General features: G+C 37.7%; 1 long non-coding RNA gene across 1 annotated transcript; it reads right to left on the bottom strand.

Moving 5' to 3' along the window:
- Positions 1-818: 818 nt before the first annotated feature.
- LOC139719888 (uncharacterized) lies at positions 819-3338 on the bottom strand. Its single transcript, XR_011710127.1, has 4 exons — positions 3122-3338; positions 2519-2663; positions 1718-1812; positions 819-1085 (listed from the first exon to the last, which is right to left on the bottom strand). It is a non-coding gene; the product is annotated as an uncharacterized lncRNA (long non-coding RNA).
- Between the last annotated feature and the right edge of the window lie 517 nt (positions 3339-3855).

A 3855-nucleotide genomic window follows, 5' to 3' on the forward strand; every position in this document is an offset into this window, starting at 1 on the left:
GGTCCCTACCCCCTAAGAATGATCCCCACCAAGTTTGGTTGATATCCGCCCACCAGTTCTTGAGAAGAAGATGAAAATGTAAAAGTCTATGCACGACGCATGACGAACAAAAAGCGATCGATCGCAATAGCTCACTCAAGCCTTTGGCTCAGTTGAGTTTAAAATAGACACAATGAACATTACCCACTTCACTAGCAGTTGTTAAGACCACATTTTGAAAACAGTACATGGATCGACCAGTCTCTGTCCTAAAAATAGATCATTTTTTTTTTTCACCAGAAAGCCAGTTTCTGACTAAAGGCAGTTTATTGTGTTACTGATATTTGATCATCTAATATTCAAATTAAATATCAACTAGCACTAATTGACAAAATTTGAAACAGTTAACCAAAATAAACTAACAGTTATACCTCAAATGACCTTGTTTTTTGACTTTTGAGGCTTTGACCCTGTCATGTGACTTCAAAGTGTGTCATAAGGGGAAAGTTACCATAGTGCACCTATTATCCAAGTTTGGTTACGATTGAAGTTCAAAAAAGTTACTGAAACTGTAACAGATGGACACATGGAAGGAAGCATGGATGAACATACAGAATTTGGATCGTTTTGTGTCATCACAATATTTGGTGAATACTGCCAGTTGTTTGGGAAAATAAAATCTTCCCTATAATAAGGTTGTTTTCAGGGCAGCTTGAAGTTTCAAAACAAACTCTTTCCATCGACGAGCCCTGTTCTACTTTTAGTGTTGAAGTGCTGCAGTATGTCCTGGTAACAGCTTCACGTTCAACTACAGATAAGCCTGATGAGGCTGACTCTTCAACAAGAATGTAAGTTCCAACTTCAGAGGAGCATTTAATGTATCTCAAAAGAGGAAAAAGCAAGGATATGTACGTAGGCCTATACACCGATGGTAGCTGTCTCTTCTCGTTGGGCTTCTAATCTAACGTTGGAATTGTGTTCAGTCAGGGGCTTGGTGGGAGCTGCAACTACTCTCTCTCTGCCTGAGTTGATGAGTGGTGTCATAGCTCCTCAAGGTCTCCAAACGATACTCAATGAATCCCGAGATCCTTGTCATACAGGTACTCCTGAAATATAAGAATGCATTGTAGGTCAAAGCTTTTTCTCGAGTCTCAACAAATTTCACTTTGGCACAGAGTTGACTATAACTGATGAAGATCTGATAGCAGTAGAAATACATGTAGAGGCATTCTTATGGAAGAAAACGAGAATAGGTTTATAATAAATGAACGGCGCAACTGGCATGTTGGAGCTTACGTTACATTACGTTACGTTGGAGTTTATGTACATCCAACCTAAGTCATGGAATCAGACCAATCTGCACACAAAATTTATTAGACATCTATGAACATGTACATCAAAGATTATCAAAAGCCCCCACATTGCCTGTATATTTGCCCAATGATTTAATTAAGACATAGATGCAATTAATTTCCCTGTAAAGGCCATTTTTTTTTTTTTTTTTTTGGGGGGGGGCTCATGACCATATCCTGAACAACTTTGGGTCCTTGCCCCCTAACTAAACAAGGATGATCAACTCCTAGTATGGTTGAATTCTGTCCACTATCTCTGGAGAAAAGTTGAAAATGTTCAAGTTTTTGCAAGCTAGATGAATAAGATACCATGTATGTCACTTAAGCTTTCTGCTAAAGAGGGCTAAAAAGTTGTTGATCACATAAACTTATGAGTATAAACTTACATATCCTTGTGCACCTTGTGTGGTGTCTCACAAAGTGGGGTACTGCATCGCAACTGCCTTGGCTTCAACGCGTCTTTTGCTCACTACTTGGGTATCTGAATTTAAAAAGGAAGCAAGAAGAATGTTAATCATATTCTACGAAGCAAATATATAACATCAAAAAATTGACCCTCATTTCAATCTTTTAAGGGGCTGAACTATTTTCATGTTATTTTTTCTTGGCATTAATTTCTATTGCTATTCAGTACCGCTGTTTCAAGTACATTTATTCATGTGCTTCTTACACCAAATATCAGTTAATACAAATGAAAATTTCATGCAGATGGGTTAAGTGTGGATGTGCACAGTTAGTAGAAAAATACAAGATGTGATTATCCATCGAACTTTATGGCAAATCAATTTCCATTTTTTTTTAATTCATCATTATTATAATTATATCATAAGTATTAGGACTATTATCATTTACATGTGGCCCAATGGGGCTATCAAGAAAATAAGTCAGCGCGGAGTCTTGTAGGTACACTCTGTTTACATGTTTCATACAAGTATATCAGTCTTTATTTTTAAATCTATAACCATCACTTCATTTACAACGTTATACTTACCGGTCCCTTCATTTTTTTTTTATTTTTTTTTTTTGGGGGGGGGCACATTTTAGACTGTTATTCTCTATATTTGAGAAGACAAAAACAAAAGTGAACAGGCAAATAAGATGGTGCTATATTGCATGGAAATGTATAGTACAAGACATGACAATGGGAAACTGGTTTTCCAGACCAGTATTCAAACAATTGAACTTACGCTGTACAGTTTTCTGCTTCCATTATCAACAAGAAATATGCTACGATGATCTGGATAAGCAGGTGTCTCCTTGGAGCAGTCAGAACTCCTTCCATCAGCTATTGAAGTATCTCCTCCCCCTTGGAGTGATGTGTGTGTTGAATTCCTGGGCAAACAAGTAAAATTTAAAGGTTTTACAAATCATACAAATTATGGCATGAGGATAATAGGTCCCTCCAGTTTACATTATAAACTTGAAGTGCAAATCATTTAATATACATATTTGCCATAAGCAACGTTCAGCTCTACTTACACAACTCAAGACTGACCATAACATGGTTTTCACTTCTGTCGATACAGCAAGTACACATTTTTCTTAAATACGAGTACTAACCTCTCAAGGCTTTCATTTTCAGAGAGAAGGACAGCTCCAAAACTGCTCCATGAAGAATAATTAATACTTGAAAATCATTTCTTCAAACAAAACAAAACCAACAAAGCTTTCAGTCTCTTAATGTAGCCTCTTATGTAATTACTGAGACTCTAGAATGTAAAATAAATGTGAATCAATTTCAAACTAGTCTCCCTTCATTAATCATCGTGGAAAACAACAGAATAGCTTACAGCAGGGTTAGTGCAATGGAAGTCCATATCTCAGAGGCTCCTTCGCTGATGTTGGCCCGGTGTTTCCAGCATTCGTCAACCCTGCATTCAATGGCTAGTCGTTGGCCACATCTGTTACATGTACTTCTTCAATCTGGTGATCTGCACCCTCGTGGTGTGACAGAGACTGTACAGCTATCAATCTGTCTTCGTTCTCCAAATGATGACCCCTATACCGAGTTCCTTTATATCACCATCACTCCCGAAGAACTGTCATGTTACGTCTTTTTATCTGGAGGAAAGCATGAAAACACAATGTTCAGAAATGGATTTAGAACTCATCTCCACAAGACAATATGCAGTTCCGTTTTGTCCGACACAAATACTAAGTGTGCATCAATAGAAAAGCTAGAAATTACTTTTTAGCTACATCGATCAGCATATTTAGAAAGACCCGAAGATGATCTCTGCCAAATTTCAATGCCTAAGGTCACCTGTAACTTTCATAAAAAACAATGTTCAAATATAGTACCCGTTGTCGTCTGCTAAAAGGGGGATCGATCTCCATGATGTGTGAGCACGTTGATCTTCAGCTAGAAGTGTGATGTCACAGTGGACTAACACTTAACAGTGCATGCATCATATTTCTTACTTAGATGATTGCCACACATGACGTGGGAGTGCAATAGCACTATGGTATTCTCCCAGCTGTGTGGATGCTCGAATGTGGTGGCAAATAAAAGTCCTTTTTACTA

This window comes from Diadema antillarum, unplaced genomic scaffold (genome assembly GCF_040938485.1).
Source record: "Diadema antillarum isolate AM-2024a unplaced genomic scaffold, OU_Dant_1.0 scf00000116, whole genome shotgun sequence".
NCBI lineage: Eukaryota > Metazoa > Echinodermata > Echinoidea > Diadematoida > Diadematidae > Diadema > Diadema antillarum.